This window comes from Sceloporus undulatus, chromosome 4 (genome assembly GCF_019175285.1).
Source record: "Sceloporus undulatus isolate JIND9_A2432 ecotype Alabama chromosome 4, SceUnd_v1.1, whole genome shotgun sequence".
Classification (NCBI taxonomy): domain Eukaryota; kingdom Metazoa; phylum Chordata; class Lepidosauria; order Squamata; family Phrynosomatidae; genus Sceloporus; species Sceloporus undulatus.
In genome coordinates this window covers 244,963,512-244,978,540 of record NC_056525.1, presented here as the reverse complement: position 1 = coordinate 244,978,540, position 15,029 = coordinate 244,963,512, and the positions used below count along the sequence as shown (strand labels likewise).

At 42.5% G+C, this 15,029-nt stretch overlaps 1 long non-coding RNA gene across 2 annotated transcripts; it reads left to right on the top strand.

Moving 5' to 3' along the window:
- Window positions 1-229: 229 nt before the first annotated feature.
- On the top strand, window positions 230-13,055 carry LOC121929219. 2 transcript variants are annotated; one of them, XR_006103627.1, is made up of 4 exons: window positions 230-531; window positions 4,421-4,466; window positions 7,888-8,140; window positions 11,898-13,055. It is a non-coding gene; the product is annotated as an uncharacterized LOC121929219 (long non-coding RNA). The 2 variants fall into 2 exon arrangements; XR_006103626.1 differs by having other exon boundaries at window positions 4,421-4,949.
- Window positions 13,056-15,029: the final 1,974 nt, after the last annotated feature.

The window sequence follows — 15,029 nt, the reverse complement described above, 5'->3', positions numbered from 1 at the left end:
TTTCTTTTGGTGTTCTGTTTTTATTTTTATTTTTTTATTTCATCAGATTTAGATGAAATGTTGTTCCAGCCAAAATAGGATCTTTGGAAGCTATTGCAGTCTCCCAGAGAAAAGCCAGACAACTGCCAATGTTTGCTTTCACAATCCTGTTAATATTTAAACAACAAATCTGTCAACAGATTAATTGGCACTGGCTCTTTCCAGCCATTTCATGATAGCCTGAGGCGACTGGCAGTCTATTCCTAAATGGAACCATGTAGCGCTTACATATGTACAGATGTGGCAAAGCTTATGAACACTGAGATATAAGACTGGATTCTTCCATTCCCTGCTTCTTTCAGGGTGAGCGATTACAGAATGAAGGAGAGGACTCAGTTTCAAATCTTAGTGCCACTTCATGCTATATTGTCATTAACTTATTTATACTCCACCTTTTTGCCTTTGGGACTCAGGGAAACTTATTGATTAAATCAAATGCATAAAATATCATCTTGCATTCTGTAGTTACAGATTCATGGCCTGGTGTTATAGGTATGTAGCTGCTCTGAATTCAGTTTGTTATTGTGTGCCTTCAAGTCTTTTCCAACTTATGGCAATTCTAAGGCAAATCTATCATGTTGTTTTGTTTTTTGTTTGTTTGTTTGTTTGCAAGATTTGTTCATAATCCTATGATTTGCCATTGCCTTCTCCTGAAGGTGCGAGTGTGTGACTTGTCCATGGTCACCCAGTGGGTTTGATGGCGGAGCTTACAGTTGTAAATTGCTTAGAGACTGCTTAGGTAGTATGAAGCAGTATACAAATTAAGGTGGGTTTGAGGGGGCATTTATGCAGTCTTATGGCATAGTGGTTTGAAATTGGACTATGCCTGTGGAGACCAGAATTTCAGACCTACCCATCTTAATAGGAATAGCAGCTTCATTTATATACTGCTTCATACTACCTAAGCAGTCTCTAAGCAATTTACAACTGTAAGCTAATTGCCCCCAACAAACTGGGTACTCATTTTAGCGACCTCAGAAGGATGCAAGCCTGAACCCTTGGCTAGTATTGAACCCACAGCCTTATGGTTTGTGAGTGAGTGGCCGCAGTACAGGCATTTAACCACTGCATCACCAGGGCTCCTTAACAGCCAGCAGCTGCATTGGGCAAACAAGATCTATTCAGGGGTATAAGGGGGTGATGTTTTTAGCCCACACAGTGAATGAGGCTGTGACTATCAGAACAATACCTCTGCTGAAATTCCTTGTTATAGCCTTATTCACTGGTGGGTAGGTCTGGGAACATCATCCTCCTTGCAATAGCTGAACAAATCTTCACTTGATCTGGCTTCCAGTTGTTAAGATAGGCGTGTGGGGGGAGGTCAGGCCAGGAGATGTTACAGGGGCAGCTACCACACTGCAGAAATAAAACAGTTTGACATCACTTTTACTTCCATGACTCAATGCTATGGAATTCCATGATTTGTAGTTTGGTAGGGCACCAGAGCTCTCTGACAGGGAAGGCTAAATATCTCAACTACAATGACAAATGAATGTTCAGGTTTCTTTTTTAAAAAAACTCCTTGATTGTTTTTTTTAAATATTTTAGTTGAACAGGAGAGAGAATATGAGATCTGAGGTCAAAATACCAGACTTGTAAGCATGTGATTTTGATTCTTTTGGAGGTTACAACCCTCAGAGTTGTCTAGACAAAATGGCGTCTGGCTATGCAAAGTATTTAAGAGTTGGCTACACTGACTTTAATCCACACTTGTGCTGTTTCCTCAGTGTCAAGAAAGCAGAAATGTGGGTTGGACCATAATGTTGTGGGAGATAAGTTGTTGATCCACAGCTCCTAACATTCCTCACTATTGGCTATGCTGGCTTAAGCTGGTGGGACTTGCACTTCAAGGATATCTGAAGAACCACATGATTTCCACCTCTGAGAAAAAGCAACTCTGTAGCCATAGAGCAGCCAAATTTCTGATTATGGTTCCATCTTGGTATTGTTGGACATGTGGATCTCCTCATCTGGCCTCTCACCCAAGGTTAGCACCTTTAGGAGGTCCATATGCATAGGTTGTTCGCTTTATCCACCTTTCATTGTGCCCTGGTGACATAATGAGATCACATCCCAGATTTCCCCCCCCCCCAAATAATCTGGTTCCTAGTAATGAGAAAGAGTAATAATAGATCAACTTTCCAATCTGATTAATGAAAGCCAAATTAGACCAATTTGAATGTGAATAAATACAATTTGAATTAATTTGCATTCATGTCGCAGACTCCCAAAAGGATGCTCATTCACAACATGCGAGGTTTCATCCAAGTAATCAAATATTCTCTTCTAGTCTGCACGCTTGAAAGCACTTTTATTCACCTGGTTGACATCGACATGAATGGAGCTGAAAGACCAAGAGGGCAAACAAGATGGCACCAGTCAAAAGTTAAGAAGGACATGAGAGTAAACCTTCTTCTTATGACTTGTCCTCAGAGCATTGACACCCCATTCCAAACTCACAAGCGAGCATTAAAAAATGTTTCTTTTGTGCCACATCAGATGTTCAACCGTAAAATCAATTGCTGCAATTTACTTTTCCAAATGCTGTTTTATGACAGCACTGACAGTGGTTATGTTTCCAAGGAGACTTCATTTTCAAGAAACATGCGCATGCATGGGACAGAAGTGAGACTCACAATCTCTGCTATATGGACACTCATGCTAACCAGAGCTATGTAACTCACAAAATTCAGCCCACAATTTCCATCTCTTCCAGACCTTCTTAGGGACGTCTATGGCCTCGCTTCTCTTTTCTTTTCCTATTCAACTGGACTTTGAGGAATGATTCCTGTTGAGGTTGCAGTTTAGATGGGGATAATTAAGCCCACTGTGTGTTCCATGTAATTTCCTCAATCAGCTGGAGTGAAGTAAATGAGAGAGCATCATATTTTGCACTTACAAAATCTCATTGAAAGAGGGGCAAAGGGGGGTGAATTTCTAAACCCTCAGCATCTGTTGCTTTTTGCTATTACAAACCCAGGTAGCAAACCCTATGGACCCCTCAGTCAACAAGCAAGTGTGATTAGACAGTTAATTATACCATCAGTTCTAGTTAACTACTCTTTGGTAGCCACATAATTCAGTGAAATCAGGAGTGAGGAACCTGTGGCCCTCTGGGTGCTTTTGGACAGCAACTCCCATTAGCCCTAGCTGGAATAATACATGACAAAAGGTGATAGGGATTGAAGTCCTAGAACATCTGGGGCCTCCATTCTCTCATAACAACTCCCATCACCCCTAGTTGGAATAGAATATGGCAAGGGATGAGAGGGACTGAAGTTCTAGAACATTTGAGGTTTCCATTCTTAAGCTCAGTGTGTTTCCTCAAGGCTGGTGGATCAATATTTTTACAGCTGTTGTTGCTGTTGTTAGCTATCTATGTTGCTTTCATTTGCCTTAAAGTCATTTCTGTCTTAAAGTGACTCTACCATGAGGTTTTCTTGGTAAGATTTGTTCAGAGAGAGGGACTGCCATTTCTTTCCTCTGAGGCTGAGAGAGTGTGACTTGTCCAAAGCCACCCAGTGGGTTTCCATGGCTGTGGGGATTCAATAGCAATAGTATTTACATTTCTATACCACTTCATAGTGAAGTCAGCACTCTCTAAACGGTTTACAATCTGTAAGCCAATTGCCTCCAACAAACTGGGTACTCATTTTACCCACCTACAAAAGGATGGAAGGCTGAGTTAACCTGTAGTCCTCTGGGGAGAAGGAGGTTTTCCATTACCTTCCCCTGAGGCTGAGACCATGTGACTTCCCCAAGGCCACCCAGTGGGTTTCATGGCTGTGTTGAGAATCGAACCCTGGTCTCCAGAGTTGTAGACCAACACTCAAATGCTGGCTTTCAGAAGCAATAAGAGTCCCTCCCAGGCTCGAAAGCTGTGCGTTTTGGATGGTCTAACAACCTCTTGAACTCCTTCCAAAAGCAGAAATACATGGTGGGCAGAGACAGAATTGCATAGGCTGAGCATTATTCTCTGTCTGCATGATGTAGGATCTCAGCCATAGAATACGAGGTATCAGATGTTCATTTAACATAAGGCCCTAAATCCTATTGTTAGTCCCAGTAAGAAGAGACTTGAAACTCACCCTTTAACTACAAATGGAGTAAAAATGCAACAGAAATAATAGTGTATAGGAGATAAATACAAAAAAGCAGGTAACAAAACATGCCCAAGTGGCAATAAAATAAAGGCGAAAGCGGCAGTCAGTGAAAATGTGAACAGCAGATCCAGTGGATTCATACAATAGGATGAAGGCTCTTCTCTAAATTAAGATGTCTTTGGGAAAGAAGATCTAAAAAAATAAAACTTGTGGGGGTGGGGGGACTTCCAAAGTTGGCATGCCTCTGGGTAAAGATGCCCTCTCTTGTGTTCTTTCAGCAACTCACACGATCAAAACAAGAGCATCTCCAGAAAATATACCCAGGTAGGCTCCTATGGTCTTTCAGGTACATCAAGGATGAGCAATTGTGGGACACCAGGGGATCATATTGCCCCCCTAGTTGCCCTTGGGAGCCACACCACACCACCTCTGCAAAAATTCAAAGCCCCATAGAAAACTGTCATATACCACTGGTTCATCTAACATAGATCAGACAATACAAGCTGGTGACAAGAGGATTTTCGCTAGAAGTGTTTCCACTCCTGCCTGGTGAATTTAGGGGCTGAATCTGGGGTCTTCTATGAACAAAACATGTGCTCTCCACTGAGCTATGATTCCTCCACTGCCTTAAGCTACTTAAGGCTTTATAGATCATGGCCAGCACTTTGACATGTGCCTGGAAATGAATCAATACCCAATGAAGCTACTGTTTGTACGAATATTTGGTATTTATGCTATCAGAATGCAACACGCTATTGGAATGAGCTCATGGCTAAGAACAGGAGCAATTACTCTGCTTGTTTGCAGGTAGGTAAAATGGGACAAATGTTTATTGAAAATCTATCAAACATGGGACGGAAGAAAAATCTGTAGTCTAAGCTGCAGAAACCTCTAAAGCTGGCTTCTGTGAATGGAGGTGTGGTAGCAGCCATTGTGGGGGCAGGACTCTGTGTGAGTCTACTGCTTGCCTCACAACAGACTGGTTGGGCTTCCTTGAAGGGAAGGGAATGGCTTGAGAGAGTAGTTACATAGAAAGGTAAAGAGAGAAATAGGGCCAAGATGAAACAGACAGTCTGTAAGCACTTAGAAAGGAATGCCATGGCCAGTAAAAGTCAACATGGCTTTCTCAAAAGTAAATTGTGCCACACTAACATTGTCTCTCTCTTTTTTGTAGAATTACAAGCTTGATGGATGAAGGGAATGCTGTAGATGTAGATGTAGATATAGCATATATACTCACAAAAGAAAAAGGGTGCTCAACCTGAGGAAAATGGAGCAGAGGACACAATAGGGGAAATACAGTACAGAATAAGTAAAGAGGTAGTACAGGAATACCTGCTTAATCTAAATGAATATGAATCTCCAGGACCAGATAAACTAGAATCAGAGAGTTGGAAGAGACCACAAGGGCCATCCAGTCCAACCCTGTTCTGCCATGCAGGAACTCCCAATCAAAGCACCCCCGACAGATGGCCATCCAGCCTCTGTTTAAAGACCTCCAAGGAGGGAGATTCCACTACACTCTGAGGAAGTGTGTTCTACTGTTGAACAGCCCTTACTGTCAGGATGTTCTTACTAATGTTGAGGTGGAATCTCTTTTCCTGTAGCTTGAATCCATTGCTCCATGTGAAAGGGATATAGGAGTCCAAGTAGACCACAAGTTGAACATGAGTCAAAAGTGTGATATAGGAGCTAAAAAGGCCAATGTGATTCTAGGCAGCATCAATAGTGTCTAGATAAAGGGAAGTAATAATGCCACTGTATTCTGCTCTGGTCAGGCCCCACCTGGAATATTGAGTCCAGTTCTGGGCACAACAATTCAAAAAGGATGTTGAGAAACTGAAGCATGTCCAAAAGAGGGTGACTAAAATGGTGAAGGGTCTGGAAACCATGTCCTATGAGGAATGACTCAGGGAGCTGGGGGTGTTTAACCTGGAGAAGAGAAGGTTAAGACTAAGAGGTGATATGATAGCCTTGTTTAAATACTTGAAGGGATGTCATATTGAGGAGGGAACAAGCTTGTTTTTTGCTGCTCCAGAGACTAGGACCTGGAGCAATGGATTCAAGCTCCAGGAAAAGAGATTCCACCTCAACATTAGGAGGAACTTCCTGATACTAAGAGCTGTTTGACAGTGGAACACACTCCCTCTGAGAGTGGTGGAGTCTCCTTCTTTGGAGGTTTTCAAAAGAGGCTGGATGGCCATCTGTGAGGGGTCATTTGATTATGAATTCCTGCATGGCAGGGGGTTGGACTGGATGGCCCTTGTGGTCTCTTCCAATTCCATGATTCTATATCGATTTCAGTAAGGCCTTTAAAAGGCTTTACATGATATTCTTGCAAACAAACTAGTAAAATGTGGTCTAGAGAATGCAACTGTTATGTGGATCTGTGATTGGTTGACTAGCCAAACCCAAAGGGCAGTCAACAATGGCTCCTCTTCATCCTGGAAAGATGTGACCAGTGGGGTCCCACAGGGGTCTGTCCTGGGCCCAGTGCTATTCAACATCTTTATCAACAACTTGGATGAAAGAATAGAGGCCATGCTTATCAAATTTGCAGATGACACCAAATTAGAAGGAGCAGCTAATACCCCAGAGGAGATGATCAAAATTCAAAATGACCTAAATAGATTAGAAAGCTAGGCCAAAACTAACCAAATGAATTTCAATAGGGAGAAATGTAGGGCACTACAAAAAATGAAAAGTTCATATAAAAGATGGGTGACACCTGGCTTGACAAGAGTACATGTGAAAGGGATCTAAGAATCTAGAACCACAAACTGAATATGACTGGATTAGATGACCACTGCTTTTCTACAGAAGCATTGGTAAACTAGGACTCTCTCACCCTTTCTCTGATTAAGATGCTGAGGCAGTTGACTAGATGGCAAATAACTACAACAATAACACCAACAGGGCTCAGGCCATAAACAATGTCCTAGATGAAAAGGTAGCAGATGTTAGTAATATTTGCAGAATGCTTACCTTGTTTGGATATTCCTGTAGTAGAAGCAGCTGGGATCAAAACAAGGTAACAATAAGTCTTCACCTTAATTTCCTCTCATTAACCTAAAAATGGGATTGGATAAAGCTACAATGGGTTCAGCTATCCTTCTACAGGGAGTTTCATACTGGCATTATTTTTATTGGCCAATTCATCTTTATCTCAATATCTTCCCTCAACCCATTATTATCCCATAGATCAGTTAAGTCCACCTCCGCCGCCTGCCTTTTTGTCACTGGCTATTTTAAGGTGGAAGACAGAAGAACCCAGTCGCTCCATTAATTCCACATCTTAAAATTCCAATAAAATCAATTTGGAGGAGCCGGCGTGTCGTTAAGCTGACATCATAATACGGCAATTAGAAGCAACTTTCATCTTGCCAGTTCCTTTGAAGGTTTTGATTGCAATTAATTAAACATGCATTGCTTTCAAAGTGGAAATTGGATGAGGAGCTTGAGATAAGCTGAGGGAGGGGGGAGTGTTGATTACAGCAACGATACCACCCTCCCTCTTCCCAAAATGACCAACAATTTTTATTTTTATTTTTTGCAAACTGTGCAAGAAGTTTGCTTACACAAAGTTTTCTTCCAGAGTCAACCGCAGTGCTGCGAATGATTTGAGCATGCTGTCCGTCATGGCTGGACTGCCTTTTGATTCACCAATTAATTGTATTCTCAAGAGACTTGACAGCGCGGGCATCAGGCTGGCTAAAAAATAAATGGAATTGTTCTTGTTTTTCAGGGAACAAAGAGTTTGGACTGATTTTCATGAGCCAAACTAAGGTTTGGAAATTAACCTCATGCCTTCCTGCCAGCTTCCTCTCCTTCCTTCCCCTTACAATCCGGTCAGGCAGATGCAGCAGAAGGAAGAGTAATGACCTATGAGATGCAATGGGAAGTACTACATTGCCCTGGCTCTCCGATATCCAGCTCAGGAATGATCATGTGCCCAGTGATCCATGGGAAATGGCATCCTCTCAGGAGAATTCTCATAGGTGAGATCCCTATCTCACTGCAGATGTGGCCAGGGGCATCACAAGGAGGTGTGGGGACTACAAACTGCACCATGTGAAATATCACAATGGATGAACACTCGGTGGAGGGGATCATTCATAATCTGTCTTAATACCCCCAAACCACCAGCCAGGGCACCTCTGCAAAAGCAGGAAGGAAAGTAGGGCAAGGCAGTCTGCTGGCTCGCCTGCCCATCCAGCTGCCCAGGTTCTTCTGGGTCTGGGCAGGTGGAAAAGTGAAGCAGAGGGAAGGGACAAGGCTATGTACTGCTGCCATCACTGCCCTGCACTGGGTGACACCCAGTGCAGGGTGTTTTGCCACTGCATGCAGCCATCTGAACATGCTATATATCAGGAAACCAACACACTAGGGAGCCAAGATTCTGGGCAGATGAGAATGGAGGAACCACTGTCCTTACTTTTCTCCCATCACTGCAGGTAGCTACACCACCACGCTACCCATCATTATTACCCAGCCAGGCAGACAGGAGAGAGATTTGCAGAAGGTTAGGGGACCAGTGGTAGTGAACCAGCACTAGAACACCAAGTGAAATATAGTGACATGGTGAAATTCCTTGTAGACAACTGTTTAATAATAATAATAATAATAATTTGTATCCCACCTCTCCCTGTATTGGATCGAGGTGGGTAACAACAAAGGTATGGGATCCTTTAAAAGTTGTGCCCAAGGAATTTCAGCTGGCATTGCTTGTCACTCAGGCAACATCAGCTGAAATTCCCGCCTCTGCTCAACCATTGAAGGGACAGGATCCCTGTTCTGTATTTCACTTGGCAACACTAGCAAGTAAGGATGTTAAACATTCTTCTGTGACTTAGATTTTCATCTCTACTTCGCAGTGGGTGTTTTGGACCATTTTGAACCTTGTTTCCAAGACTAGCTCTTGAGAAAACTTTGCTGATTCTCTGGCATTAATAAAATATTTATCTCTCCAGTTTGCTTATTCTCAAGACAATGTGAGGAGTCTTGGGTTGCTGCTGACTAGAAATCATTTGGCCTAGAGTGTTGAGTTCCACATTGTGAGAAAGACAGATATATAAGTGATATTATGAAATAAATAAATTGTAGAGTTTCTCCTCTGCTCCCTGATGGTAAGCAAGGAAAGTAAGGGAGATAACAGCAGAAGCAATGCAGTTTTATACTGCTTTAACTGCTGTAGCTCAATGCTATGGAATTCTGGTATTTGTAGTTTTGTGAGATATTTAGCCTTCTCTGTCAGAGAGCTCTGGTGCCACAAGCAACTACAAATTCCAGTATTCCATACAGTAGAGTCATGGAAGTTAAAACAGTGTCAGACTGCATTAACTCTGCAATGCAGATGCAGACAAAGAAGAGCGTGTGTATTCCTACCTTAGATGCAAAGCCAGTGAAAAGGTCAGACACTGGCCAGATGGTGTTCCCTGACTAGGAACAGTATTATTTGCTTGCCATTATGACTGACTGAGGAGGAGTGTGGTGAAGTCTCCTTCTTTTGGAGGTACAAACAGAGGATGGATGGCCATCTGTCAAGAATGTTTTGAATGTGTATTCCTCCAAGGCAAGAGGCTAGACTACATGAACATTGCAGTCCCTTCCAACTGTATGAGTCTATGATTGTTAAAGTTACTGCTTTGGACTACAATTCTCAGATCACCCATCTATCACCACCAGCCATTTATGCCACCCTGCCCTGCTTTCCAGCTGTTTTAAGCCACTGATTCCTTCCAGTGTAACCTGAGTGTGCACAGCAGTAGTTATTCTTGGGTCCCATGGCTACACATGCATGAAAAGAGACAGGGAGTGTGGAATGTGCTCCCCCCCCCCCCACTCAACTTTGGGGATCCTTGAGACAACCTTTGCTGAACTGCTTAGCAATGGTCTAAGGAGGAGAAGAGAACTGTGCTACAAAATCTCTTTATTAGTAGTTGGTGGCTTTGTTGTCAGTGTGGTAATGAATGGACTCCATGTTTCAGTCCAAACTTTAAAGGAGATGTCCAAAGTGCTGATCAAACTGCTGGGGGTCAGGACAGGAGACATTATTTAGTTAAACATTTGTCAATAAGTAGCCAGAGTGGAGTTTTGGTGACTGTGGTTTAGGGAGCCAGCCATTGGACAGTAACTTTGTGGACATAGGAGGAAATTTGTGAATAGACATACAGCTACCATTTCCCTGTGAGCAAAGGAGAGATGGGGATGGATTCTTTCCTCTGATCATTAGAATACATCTCTACTTGTTATTCTGTTAGCATTTTCAATTTGGTGCCTCGGTGTACCAAATCTTACGGCACATCAAAGCGCAGTCTGCTTTCAAGCGGGAAGTAAATCCTGAATCATTTTTAAGCTTTGTTCTCCTCGGCTAATCAATTACTTCTAGTGCTGCTGAGTCTTTTGTCTAAAGGGATTGGATTGGAAAGAAAGCAAACAATCTTTGCCAATGAAAGAAATGGGTCTTTTAGGGTCGCACTCAAACAGGGCCCCTTTGCTGAGTGTGACGTGAGGCCAGACAAGAAAAGGAAACTCCTGGCACCAATGTGCAAGTAAAACACATTGTAGGCTGTTTTGCTGGGCATAAAGTGACAAAATGGCAATAAATCTGCAGAAACCTTCAGAGAAGTATGTGCAATTCTAAATGGAGAGAAGACAAGACACAGAGAGGAGGCATTCTCTTTCTCAAGGCAAGAGAAATTGGAGTTGACCAATGAAACTGATTGGAAATCAGTTCAAGAGTGCAGCAGTTGAGTTGGGGGTTCTTGATAAGACAGGGGATGATGGCACAGATCAACTAACAACTACTATGGTTTAAGCTTGAAGGTCAATAAGCATCCAATAAGGCAGTGGGATGGTAAATCTGCTCCAATTTTTAGTATGAACTTTAAATGATCTATCGAAGTGACTGTACTTGTTTTGGGAACAGATTCCAGCACCTCAAGTAGATCCTTTAAAGTTCAAACTAAACTGTGGAGCAGATTCACCATTCCACTGATCCCAGAGACACATAGCTGCCACTAGCTACAGGAGAAGGTTCAAAAAGAGACAGCTCATGGAGAACAGGGACTTCCCATCAACAAGAGGTAGAAATGACCACTAGATCTCAGTTGCCCTCCACCGTTTTTCCATTGGGATCTTCTGGAACAGTGTTCATAAGAACATCAAGAACATAAGGAAAGCCATGTGAGATCAAACCAAAAACTTAACAAGTTCAACAGTTTGTTTTCCCTGTAGCCAATCAGTTCCATATGGGAAGATCCCATATTTTTTATTCTATAGGGATGTGGGCATTTGGGCTCCTCTGAAGCTTTCTTATATTTCCTTCTTATACATGAAGATGCAGTGACTAGGATGCTAGTCTAGATAAAGCTTGATCTGATCCAATATGGCCCTTCTGATGTTTACATGGAATACAACTGTCTTAAGTACCAGGAATTTAAGGATAATACTAATTAGATGGATCTCAGCATGGCTTATAGGTATTGATCAACCTATCACCTATTCATTAATTTATCTAATCTTCTTTTAAAACCATTAACCACATCTGATGGCAATGAGTTGTGTAAGTAAATGATGAGCTGTAAGGACTAAAGTTTTTTGTTTTGTTTTTACTTTCCTCAACCAACTGGAACATCAATTTCATTCAGTGAACCTGACCTTGAACTATATAAAGGAGAGAGAAAATCCCTCTTGATCTGCTCCTCAGCTATGGATTGATCCAGCAAAACGATTTAAAACTTTGTTTTTACACAGGTCCTGGTGCTAATGGTCAAAAGATATTGGGCAACTATTCCATCTTTCCCCTAGAAATGGACTTTCTGTGACAAAAAAAAAGAAGAAGAAGAAGGAAGAAAGAGTGAGGAAACATGGGGTTTCAAGTGGAAGGTGACAATGACTGGGCCATTTTGCCCTGCCAAACTTGGTAGCTGGTCAAAGGCTGTTGGCCTCACCATCACATCTTATTGCCCTCATCCAAGACTCTTTTTTTGCACCCTTGGTAATGATCATCCTCTATTGCAAGGGCTTTCAAAGGACTGCTCTGCAGATACAGTCTGTTTGAAGGAGCATCTACTGTATTTCCATTCCAATGGAGAGAAAAAACTTTAAGATCCTACATCAGACAAGTTGAACATGTGCTGTTCCACTGGGCTTCTATTTTTGTCCCCTATGGAATGCAGATTCCTAGTTGGAGATTGTATTCCCAGGGCCATTTAGTGTAGGATTTCCAGGCAGCATCCATTGTAATTCTGCAACTGGAAGAAAATGGCTGCTGTCACTGTCCTGGATCTCCAGCCACAACTCTGAAGACCCAGAAGAGGGTTGGCTGCTCTTCCAGCTGGCTGCAGCCAGATGCTACATCAGGCACTTGAAACCTTCCACAGAGTAGCACACGCTGCTTTTTGATGCTTCCCATAATGGTAGAATTCAAAGATACTGTTGTCTTAATCTGTAGAATCAGTATGTAGAGAGATCTTGTAGCACCTTTGAGACTAACTAAAAGAAACAAGTTGGCAGCATGAGCTTTCTCCCAAGAAAACCCCATGATAGATTTGCCTTAGGGTCAACAACAAGAAGAACATGCATTTGAGTGCAAAAAAAGTGATCCTGGGGGCCAAGAGGCCAGAAATATGGCCCTGGAGCCACATGCTCCCCATAAGCCACACCTTGGGCACCCCTGCCCTAAAGCATCTCTCCATTGTATTAATGGGACACCAAGCATTTCAGAAAGTTGTGGGTGTCCTCTCACACTTCCAATCTCTGAGCCACCTTTGGGAGAAAGGCAGCATAGAAATGAAATAAATAATGAAATAAATTCCCAGACTTTGCTGAAGTTTTTGAGGAGGAAAAGACAACATCCCACACTGCACTGACTGCAAAGCACTTTTATTTTCAGGTTAAATATAGGACACATGACATATGAAACCTTTGTTGTTTGTTGTTAACTGCCCTCAAGTCCTGACTCATGGCACCCCTGTGAATGAGACATCTCCAAGCTCCCCTGTTCTCCTCTCCTCTGCTTAGGTGCTGTAAATTCATACCTGTGACCTCCCTAGTAGAGTCCATCCATCTGGCATGCAGTCTTCCTCTCCTGTCTACCTTTTCTAGCATTAATTGTCTTTTCTGGTGATTTGTGCCTTCTCATGATGTGGCCAAAGTAGGACAGCCTCAATTTGGTCATCTTGGCTTCCAGGGAGGTTTCAGGCTTGATCTGTTTAAGGACCCATTTCTTTGTCTTTTTGGCTGTCCACGGTATTATCAGGACTCTTCTCCAGCACCACATCTCAAATGAATTCATTTTCTTTCTGTTTGCTTTCTTCACTGTCCAGCTCTCGCATCCGTACATGATGATGTGCAATTCAATGGCTTGGATTCTAACTTTAGTGCTCAATTGTATATCTGAGGATCTTTTCAAGTTTTTTCATAGCTTCCCTTCCCATTCCTAGCCTTTCTGACCTTAAATAATTAAAGATCATTAGTTGATTAAAGGTAAATTATGATGATGATAATACACTGAAGTACTTCAGAAACTCAGGTAACTGTGATGGTAATGTGATCTCCGCTGAGACAAGTAAAGCATAATTCATCAAGTTCCCTTTCAAAAGAGATAAGATCTGAAGAAAGAAGAGGTGCAAGAGCCTTGGAGCAGCCCATCAGTGAGGGCCAGGTATCAGTGGTGCAGTGAATCTGCTTTAGGATTTGTCTGAACTTGAAAAGAGCTATCCAGGGGGTTTAACCCTGTCCCCAAAATAGGTTCACGTCCTTGGATAGCATTTTAAGCAACCCTGCATGAGAGCCAAGTGTGATGTAGTGGTTTGAGTGGTGGACAACAACCCTGGAGACCATGGTATAAATCCCAGATCAGCCATGGAAACCCACTGGGCAAGTCACAAACTCTCAGCTTCAGAGGAAGGAAATGGCAAACCTCCTCTGAACAAATTGTGTGAAGAAAACCCTTAAGTCAGAAAAGACTTGAAGGCACACAGCAACAACAAAAGCCATTGTTGGTGGGGGTTTCAATCAAAAATATATAAATAAGAGGGGTTAATGCATTTTTCAATGAGTGAGGGGCTTGGGGAGTCAGTGTGGACCCCAAACACCACACTAGAACCTCATATGGCCCACGGTCTGCATATCACACAATTCCTATCCCTGTTGTAGTTGTTGGATATATAGATAAGTAGCTATTTATAGAGAAGAAAATTCTATCACTGCTGGGTCTAAATCGGAGCTCCATTTCCAGGTATTCTGATTCTTTTGTCTTCCCCAGCTCCATACATCTCTTCAAATCCCTTTTCTAGGACACTCCATGCTGTGCCTCAAAGGAAATGTGATCTGCAATAAATGGCTTTTGACCCAGCAAGCCCCAAGAGGGCAAACTTCTAATCTGGCAAAGAAAGGTCTGGTGGACGGCTTAAGGAGCCAAAAGGATAAGTACCCGCACAAAGGAAGCTTCTGAAAGTGATTCCATCCCACAGCTGCAGGGATGGTACTTAACCACTGAGTTGCAATTGCCTGCCAATATTACAGCAAGTGGAAGAGGAACACAAACTAAAAACTGTTCAAAGGCTAGAAGGAAACATTTCTAGAGGGCAAGGAAAGACACAGTGGCTAAAGCACATGCAAGGATGAATGATCCCTAATCAGATCTGTCACATTTTTAAAAAAAGATGGAAAATGAAGCAGTCTGAAATGTGAATTAAGGCCATTGCAGCAGTGATTGACCATTCCTTTTGGGCATTTTCCTGATCTGAACAGTTTGATCCCATTACCACCATAATCATAAAACCACAGAGTTGAAAGGGGCCCCAAAGGTCGTGAACTCTTACCCAATGCATAAACTCCATCTAGAGCATCTCCAACAGGTAGCTGTCCAGTCTCTTTTTG